The following is a 10,369-nucleotide window of genomic DNA, read 5'->3' on the forward strand; positions in this document are numbered from 1 at the left end:
TGAAAGGTGTCATATAAATCCGCATTACTTTCGTACTTTAGTTTTAAAGCTTTAAGAAAAGGAGGAACAGGTTTGTATTAGCTGAAAGAAGGATATTTACCTGTCGTTACCTTTTCGGAAGGATTATTTTCTACTGCCACTTCTTTTCTATTTTCCGCTTGCTGTGTTGGTACAGGTGGTTCTTTAATTGGCATCTCTAACTCTTTTCCACTTCTCAGCACTATGGTACTAGCATTCTCCTTTGGGTTCACCACAGTTTATGATGACAGTTTACTTGAATTTTGTGCTTTCAGCCTACTGATTGCAGTAGCCATTTGACTCATTTGATTCTCCAGATTTTGAATGCTGGTTCTTGTTTCCTGCTGAAATTTCACAGTGTTAGTAGCCATAGTTTTAACAATATCCTCAAGAGATATACCTGAATTAGAATTTTGGGTTGGTTACTGTTGTCTAGGAATATAAGGCTGCTGATACGGTTGAAAATTATTCGAAGGCTGATTCACATTTGCATTCCCATAATGAAAATTAAGATGATCTCTCCAATCGGAGTTGTAGGTATTTGAATAAGGATTATAATTATGATTTCGCTGTTGTTGTCCTAAAAATCCACCCACCGCATTAGCATGTTTAGAGCAGTCCTCCTGAAGTGTTGGACACATATCAGTTGGATGTCCTCCTACCAAACAGATTCCATAAACTTTCGCTGCCTCTGTTTTTCCTACAACCATTTGATGTACAAGAGTAGTTAGATCATCAAGTCATCTTTCAAGAGAAGATACATTTACCTCATTGACACATCGAGACGAATGGTCTAATCTATTCCCAAATTGTTATGAATTCGACGCCATATTTGCAATTAAATTCTGGGCTACTTCAGGTGTTTTGTCAGCCAATGCTCCACCACTTGCTGCATCAATCATATTTCTCTCATTTGATAGAAGTCCTTCGTAGAAATATTGAATAAGCAGTTGGTCACTAATTTGGTGATGTGGACAACTCGCACAGAGTTTTTTAAAGCGCTCCCAATATTCGTATAAAGACTCTCCACTTTGCTGCCTAATGCCACAAATTTCTTTCCTTATGTTGGCTGTTCTTGATGCTGGAAAAAATTTCTGCAGAAATAATCTTTTCATCTCATGCCAAGTAGTGATACTTCCAGCAGGTAGATAATACAACCAATCTTGCACATCATCTTTCAAAGAAAACGGAAAAGCCCTCATCTTGATTTGTTCTTCAGTTACTCCATTCGGTTTCATTCCAGTGCACACCACATGAAATTCCTTTAAATGTTTATGAGGATCTTCACCTGCAGAACCATGAAAAATAGGTAAAAGATGAATTAGTCCAGATTTTAATTCGAATGTGGTATTAACATCTAAATTCGGAAAAGTAATGCAGTGTGGTTGTTGATTTAAATCTGGAGCAGCAAGCTCTCTTAAAGTCTGATTTTTAGCCATGTTTTCCTCTGTTTCGTAAGCAGATCTGTGTGCTTGCAGTCTCCTTTTCGTTTCTTTTCTCAGCCCTTTTACAGTCTTTTCAATTTCTGGATCAAACTGTAAACTAGCTTATTTCAAAGATCGCATAACGAACATACAAATTAAAAACTCCCCCGCAACGGCGTCAAAATTTGGTACGTGCTGTCGTTGACACCTAAATTAAATCCTAAATTCCTGCAACAAAAATGTAGTAAAAGAAAGTAGGGATCGTTCCCTCGAAGAGCTTTGATTAGTATGTCGTCACAAATAAATCGAAACAAATAAACAAAAAGGAGGGTTTTGAAGTGAATGCAAATTATAATGAAAAACACTAATTAAAAATTCAGTAAAATTATCTAAAAGGAATAAATCGATTTAACAAACCTTGATCTTCGGTCACATCCACCATTGGAACTACGATTGATCATCGAAACAAAATATCAAATTAATTAATTGAATATTCGTTGTGGTATTGAATTAACCTATCATTCCTTACGATTTGTTAACCAAAAATATGTATTCCAATTAACCCTTATTGATTAATAATTCGGATACGATCTCAAATTTAATTAAACAATAGCATTACGAATTAGAAAAACCAACGAAGCAAGACAACATAAACGTACGACGTTGCATTTAATCCAGTTGATTATTTTCTTAGGATTTAAAGTTTCTGATGCAGCAAACGATAAACCTAGTTGCCACTTCGATTAGGTGGATTGAACAATTACGGATTCAGCACCTAAACTAGTAATAGATTATATTAATTGATAAACTAATTGCGCACCTTAGAAATCAACCAAAACAATCATGAAAAATAATTCAGAAAGATAACCAATACTCAAATAATTAAAAGATGCATTAAAGAACAAAAATAAATCTCACAATCATTGATAATTCTCTAAGTTCTATGGTTTCAGATCCCTTCAACCAAGAGAAATTATTCAGCCATTGTAAACCATATTTTGCTCTCTAATTCTCTAAGTACAATGATTGATAATTCTCAAATAAAAATAAGAGTATATATATTATCTTCCTACTAAAAATCTGGAAATTGAAAGTGAATCTTAATCTCCTAACCTAATCAAGCAAAGTGATACATATCTTCCCAAAAAGAAAGGAAAAGATGTGTATTTTTAATGTATATCCTTCCTCCAAAAATATCTTTCCTTATCTGACTCAATTAATCCTCTTTTCCAGCTGGTGATTATCCCTTTCCTAGGAAGCAGATCTTAATATTTAGTGGACCCTTGCAACAGATCTGGACGTTCAGATCTGTTTTCTGAATTCTGCTCTCATCTTTCACGTGCCCACGCTTAGTTTGCATTACGAAAATTCCAGATTAATAGATCTGCTCCAGTTTTTCATCTTTTTGGCCCAACTTATTCCAAAATTACTCAAAGCTTTCTAAAAGCAAAAAGATAAGTAATTCTATTATATTGAATCAAATTTACACACAACACAAGGGAATTATAAATCAAAATAGTAACAATTAATGGCCTTATCAGTTGTATATGTCCCTATTGCGTCTCCTCAACGCACAAAAATGGGACCTTAACATCGCTTGGGAATATATGTTGGATATAATTTACCATTCATTATCAAGTACCTGGAACCATTAATAGGTGATCTTTTTACTGTACGATTTATAGATTGTCGCTTTGATGAGACAACTTTCCCTTCTTTAGAGGAAAAAAAAATGCCTCCTGAAGTTAGGTATGAACTTACTTGGTATGTCCCTACCATATCTCATTTAGATCCTCGCACATTTCAAAGTAAAACTGAAGTGCAAATGATAGTGCGATTACAAATTATTGCCAACCAAATGCCTGATGCATTTGTAGATATGACAAAAGTGATAAGATCACATGTTCCAATTACTAATGTACCAGTAAGAATCAATGTGACTGTTGAACAATCGATTCAAGTCGTGACTGATCAATCTACCTCACACCAGAAGTGTGGTAGACCTGTTGGATCGAAGAATACTATTTCTCGAAAAAGAAAGACAAATAATCAAACAAATATTAATCATGATGATCCTAAAATAATTGAAAAATTCACACTCTCTAATACTCCTCCAGAAGAGGTTATGGTCCTTGAAGAGACTCAAACCCCTAAAGTGGTATAAACCCTTGAAGTGGTATAAAATCCTGAAGAACAGGAAAATGAAAATATTGAAATATCTTTAAATTATGCTCATACACGAGAGAAGTGGAATGGTGAAACAATTATAATTGGTAATATATTCTCATTTGTAGTAGCTACTAAAATTATGAATGATGATGATTTTGAGTCATGTACTATGGCTGAGTGCAAACAAATACATGATTGGCCTAAATGGGAAGAAGCAATTCAAGCAGAATTAGCTTCTCTAGCAAAACATCAAGTGTTTAGGTCTATAGTTCTAACACCTCAAGATGTACAATCCGTTAGATATAAATAGGTATTTGTGAGAAAAATGAAATTACTAGATATAAAGCCAGACTTGTAGCCCAAGGCTTTTCCCAAAGGCCTGATATAGACTTTGATGAAACATATGTACCTATGATGGATATAATCATATTCAGATATTTAATCAGTTTAACAGTCTTTGAAGGACTGGATATGCATCTAATGGACGTAGTTACTGCTTATTTGTATAGAAATTTGGACACTAAAATTTATATAAAACTCTCTGAATGATACAGATTGTCTGAAGCAAAAAGGGTCAATTCAAAAGGCATGCACTCAATTAAATTACAATGATCATTGTACGGATTAAAACAATCAGGACATATGTGATACAATCATTTCAATGAATATTTAAAAAAAATGACTATGTAAATGACCCTATATGTCCATGTTTCTTTATCAAAAGGTCAGAATCGGGATTTGCTATTATAGTAGTTAATGTTGATGACATGAATTTAATTGAGACTCCTGAAAAGCTTTCAAAAACTGCTGAATATTTGAAAAAAGAATTTGAAATGAAGGATTTGAGGAAAATAAAATATTGTCTTGGCCTGCAGATCGAACACAATTCAAACGGAATACTTATCCATCAATCAACGTATATTGAAAAATTATTAAAACGCTTTCATATGGATAAAGCTTATCCTTTGAGCATCCCAATGATTGTTCGGTCTCTTGATCCAAAAAAAGACCCATTTTGTCTTAAAGAAGAAGATGAAAAGATACTTGGTCCTGAAGTATCATATCTTAATGCCATTGGAGCCTTATTATATTTGGCCTAATGCACAAAACCGGATATATCCTTCATAGTTAATTTATTAGCCCGATTTAGCTTTACACCAACTTATCATCACTGGAACGAAATCAAACATATACTTCATTACCTATATGGGACTAGAGATTTGAGATTATTTTATTCTGTCAAATCCCCTAAAAATCCTAGTTTGGTTAGATATGTAGATGCTGGTTATCTTTGTGACCCCCATAAGGCCCGTTCACAAACGGGATATGTTTTTATTTATAATGACATAACTATATCATGGTGCTTCACCAAACAAACCTTGGTTGCAACTTCTTCAAATCATTCAGAAATTTTAGCTCTCCATGAAGCCAGTTGAGAATGTATATGGTTGTAGTCTATTATCCATCATATCTGGAATGCATGCAGTCTTCCTTCTACAATAAACACTCCTTCCATGTTATATGAAGACAATGCAGCATGTATAGCCCGAATTAGAAGTAGATACATCAAAGGAGACAAAACCAAACATATCTCATCGAAGTTTTTTTACACTCATGAGCTCCAATAGAGTAAAAAGATTGATATCAAACAAATAAGATCCAGTGAGAATCTTGCAAATTTGTTCACTAAGACAATACCTATATCAATATTTGAGAAGTTAATGTATAACATTGGTATGCGGAGGCTTAACAAGTAATCAAGTTAATGCTACTACAAAGAAGGGGAACGTTCATTGGGGAGAGCATTCATCATGCAAAAGTATGAAGTTTATCAAATATTGGACAAAAGGTACACTATACTATTTTTTTCTTTACTAGGTTTTGTCTCTCTAGGTTTTCCTAGTAAGGTTTTTAATGAGGTAGTTTAAGCACGTCTAACACCAACTTACAGGATATTTAATAATTATGTTCCTTTGCTTTAGTTTTTATCCCACTGGGTTTTTCTTTAGCAAAGTTAATATAATTATCTGTAAGTGGTGGAAATCCAAGGGGGAGTGTAACAAATCCAAGTGACTTTCCACCAAATGAAGTCAAGAAAAGTGGTGGGAACCCATTTATTATTGTAAGCACATGGAAGAAGAAATTGGTGAAGCTGACACAGGAGAAGAAATTTTGGCCAAAAGAGTGTGAATGCATTAATGGCATTAGAAAAATTGACTTGGAAATTTCCCATCTTTGTTGACTGGAGGGGCATCAAATTCTTTATAAATAACCCCCCTCCTCTCTTTACGTAACATACAATTTTTCTTCTCTTCATCCGGAACTTATATAAAATTATTCTCTCAATTGCTTTCTCTCCTTTCTTCTCAATTCTTCTTTAATCATTTATCTTTTCATATTTGTTAATTAAATTTATAACAATCTACATAATTTATTTAGGTACATCTTATTAGAGTTAGATTTGAATTGAGCTAAATTCGAGCTCGTTTAAGCTTAAGTTCGACTCAACTTATATATAATTGAGCTTGAATTTGAGTTTAAACTCATCGAGCTCGTGAAAGCCAAGCTCAAACTCGATTCAAATTGGGTTCGATTCATTTTTTGTTATTAAAACGACATCATTTTAATACATATTAGTTAAAACGATATCGTTTTGTATCAAAATTTTTAATTAGAAAATCTGACGAATAGCTCAAGCTCGGCTAAGGCTAACTTGTTTTAGGCTCGTCTGAACCGAGCTCGAGCTAACTCGATTCGAGCCTAGCCCTACATCTTATCACTAATTATGTTATTATTCTATTTATATAATACAAATATAAATATCTTAATTATAATATTATCATATTTATAAAATATACCCTATGGGTGTTTCAATTATTATTCTGTTTAATTTTTTCACTATATTTATATTTCTGTTTGTGCAAAGCAAACTACAATTATGTTAATTTTTATAATTATTTCATATTTATAAATAAAAATTATAATTGTATCTTATTTGCAATTTGAAGTTTATAAAATCATAAATCTGAACCTGAAATTTTGAATAAATTTATAATTTGAAGTTTGTAATATTATGAATTTGAGTATGAAGTTCTAAATATCATTTAAATATTTATTTATATTATAATAATTGTAACTGATTTGCAACCTAAAGTTTTCAAAATTATGAGAAAAAAAAAAATAAATAAATATATATATATATATATATATATATATATATATGTATATAGATGCACTTAATGTCTCAAATTTCATAAAAATATTTATTTGTTTTATATTAATTATATCACATTTGTAACCTAAAGTTTGCTTAAATTATAAAAAATATTAACTTGCAGTCCGAAATATAATCAAAATTAAATTTTTAAATACTAATTATCAAACCAGAAGTTTTGTAAATATGAGATAATATCTGAACTTAAAGTTTAAAAAATTAATCTCAATATTTTCTCTACAGAACCATCTGTTTAGTAAATACGAGATAATATTTTAACCCAAAGTTTTAAATATTAATCCCAATATATTATTTGGAAAACCATAAATTTTGTGAATATGAAAGTATTTAAACCTGAAGTTTCTAAAATTGGATGAATAATATTTAATAGGTTTTTTGCATGATTTTCCACTTAGAATTTGAGTCTTGAAAAACTGATTAAATAAAATGTCATAAAAAGACAAATCTAAGGCCACTATTTTACGGGTATCACATTCCTGAAGGATCATAGACTGAATATGTGGATATAATAGTAGATCTACTAGATTTATGAAAAAATTTGAAAGATAAATTTGAACATTAAATTCAATAATATTCATAATAGCTCTATAATTTAGTACAACTTTATAATATTCAGAATTTTTCCTTGATCGAGATAATGTGAAAAAAAAAATTCTTCACCTTTCATTTTTTTAATAATATGTTATTGTAGTAGCAATATTAAGAAAAAAATTCTAAATTAATATTATATTTTCTCATTAATGAAAAACCATCAAACTGAACTTATAAATATCGCATCATTCCTTGAAGTAAACACAACTATCAGTAATAGTTATCATCATAGGTGTGAGTAAGGTCATAAATAAAATATTTTTTTATCTGAGGACGGGTATAATAGAAAATCTCAGTTATACTATTAAAAGTGGACTAAGATTATAGGAAAATGAAGAATAATGCAAAATAAACAACAAAATAAGAAGTGCGATTGTAAATGTCATTGGTTGTGTACCAATAGTACACATAAACATTGGGTAGTTTTACATTAAAGATCTATAAAAATTAAATTTATTGACAATTTAGATTCTATCGATCAATGAATCTTGATGTTTTAAGACATTTTTCAAAAATAAAAATATAGGTCACTTGACTAATGACGTGAATGCCCAAGATTTTTATAATTAGAATCCATCGTATTTAATTATTTTAGAGTCATGAATATTATTTTGTATTTTATTATCATGTTATTCTCCTTTTCACTATTTTGTGTATGTTATGAGTAACGCAATTTTTAAATGAAAGAAAATGGATTCCAAACTTAAAGCGTTAACTTCAAAAGTTGATGATAGAGACATGTATTTGATGGATAGTACAACAATGCATAGAATTATAAAAGAAATTTTTTTTTTTTAACTTTAGCACCAATTGAATTCTAAGTAAATACTATATCAAGACCAATAAATGTGATTGAAAGCTCTAGAAAAGTCACAATTTTGTTAAAAAAATTGAATTAAATTAAGCATTAATGATGCATTATATTCAAGTAAATCCAAGAGAAATCTACTTAGTTTTAAAAATATAAGAAATAATGGTTATCACATTAAAACCATAAGTGAAAATGGTGCAAAGTTCATATGTATAACCAATAAAACATTTAGAAGAAGACTTATACTAGAAAAATTGTTCGCTTTATCATCTAAATTGTATTATATAATCATAAAGATAATTGAAACATACACAATATCAAACTAAAAATTCTCTAATCTAAAAGTCTTTATGCTTTAGAATGACCATCTAGGTCATCCAAGATCTACAATGATGTGTAGAATTGTTAAAAATTCACATAAACATATATTAAATAACCATAAGATTTTATTGTCTAGTGAAAAATTCTGCCCCACTTGTTCACAAGACAAATTAGTAATTAAACCATCTCCCTTCAAAGTTGGAGTTGAATTCTCATCATTTATACAAAAGATTTAAAGAGACATATATGGACTAATTCATCCACCAAGTGTGTCATTTTATTTTTTTATGCTCTTAATTGATGCATTTATATGATGGTCTCATGTTTATTTATTGTTAACTCGAAATGTTGTTTTTACTAAACTATTAACTCAAATTATCAAATCAAAGACACATTTAATAAATTGTTCGATCAAGTCAATACGGCTAGATAATGTTGACGAATTTACATTGAAAACATTTAATGATTATTACATGTATATGAGGATTGATGTTGAATATCCAGTCTCGTATGTTTACACTCAGAATGGATTAGCTGAGTCTTTTATCAAATGAATCTAAGTAATTGCACATACTTTATTGCTAAGAACTTAATTACCAACTTCTATATTGTAATATACTATATTACATGTTGCAGTGTTAATTCACTTGTGATCTTTTTTTTATTATTAATATTCTCCCTTACAATTGATTCTTGATCACCAATCTAATATATCTCATTTAAGAATATTTGGTTGTATTGTATATGTCTCTATTGTATTTTCTTAAAATACAAAAATGAGACCTTAACTTCATTTGAGAATTTATGTTGGATATAATTCCACATTCATTATCAGGTATCTTGAACCATTAACAAATGATATTTTTATTGCACGATTTACAAATTATCACTCTGATGAGATAATATTCCCACTATTGGGAAAAAAGAAAATGTCTTCTAAAATTAGGAATGAACTTCCTTGGTACAAATCTATCATATCTCATCTAGATCTTTGCACATCTCGAAGTGAAACTAAAGTGTAAAGGATAGTGTGTTTACAAATTATTGTCAACCAAATGTCTAATGCATTTGTAGATATGACAAAAATGACAAGATCATATGTATCAGATACCAACGCACTAGCAAGAATTAATATCATCAACATATATTGAAAAATTGTTACCTATTAATCACATATAATACTTATCCATTAATCAATAATGGTTGATACTTGTAGATCGAGCACAATTCACCAATAACAAAAATGACAAGATTATAAATTATTGTCAACTAAATGTCTACTATCTAATGTTTACAGATCGAATACAATTCAAATGAAATACTTATCCATCAATCAACGTATATTGAAAAATTGTTAAAACACTTTAATATGGATAAGGTTTATCCTTTAAGCACCCTAATGGTTGTTCGATTTTTTGATCTAAAAAATCACTCATTTTGTCCTAAAAAAGAAGATGAAAAGATACTCAGTCCTGAAGTATTATATCTTAATGTTATTGGAGCTTTATTATATTTGGATAAATGCATTAGACCATATACATCATTCGCAGTAAATTTATTGGGTTAATTTAGCTCTACATCAACTTGTCACCACTGGAATGAAATCAAACATATATTATGTTACTTATGTAAAATTAGAGATTTGAGATTATTCTATTCCATCATATCCCCTAAAAATCCTAGTTTGGTTAGATATACAGTAGTTAATAATGTCATGGCGCTTTACCAAACAGACATTGGTTGCAACATCTTCAAATCATTCAAAGATTCTAGCTCTTTATGAAACCAATCGAAAATGCA

General features: G+C 30.2%; 1 non-coding gene across 1 annotated transcript; it reads left to right on the plus strand.

The window, feature by feature from the left end:
* Positions 1 to 978: 978 nt before the first annotated feature.
* On the plus strand, positions 979 to 1,085 carry LOC123205926. The gene has a single exon (XR_006499914.1). It is a non-coding gene; the product is annotated as a small nucleolar RNA R71 (small nucleolar RNA).
* Positions 1,086 to 10,369: the final 9,284 nt, after the last annotated feature.

The sequence above is a fragment of the Mangifera indica genome, unplaced genomic scaffold, assembly GCF_011075055.1.
Source record: "Mangifera indica cultivar Alphonso unplaced genomic scaffold, CATAS_Mindica_2.1 Un_0019, whole genome shotgun sequence".
NCBI lineage: Eukaryota > Viridiplantae > Streptophyta > Magnoliopsida > Sapindales > Anacardiaceae > Mangifera > Mangifera indica.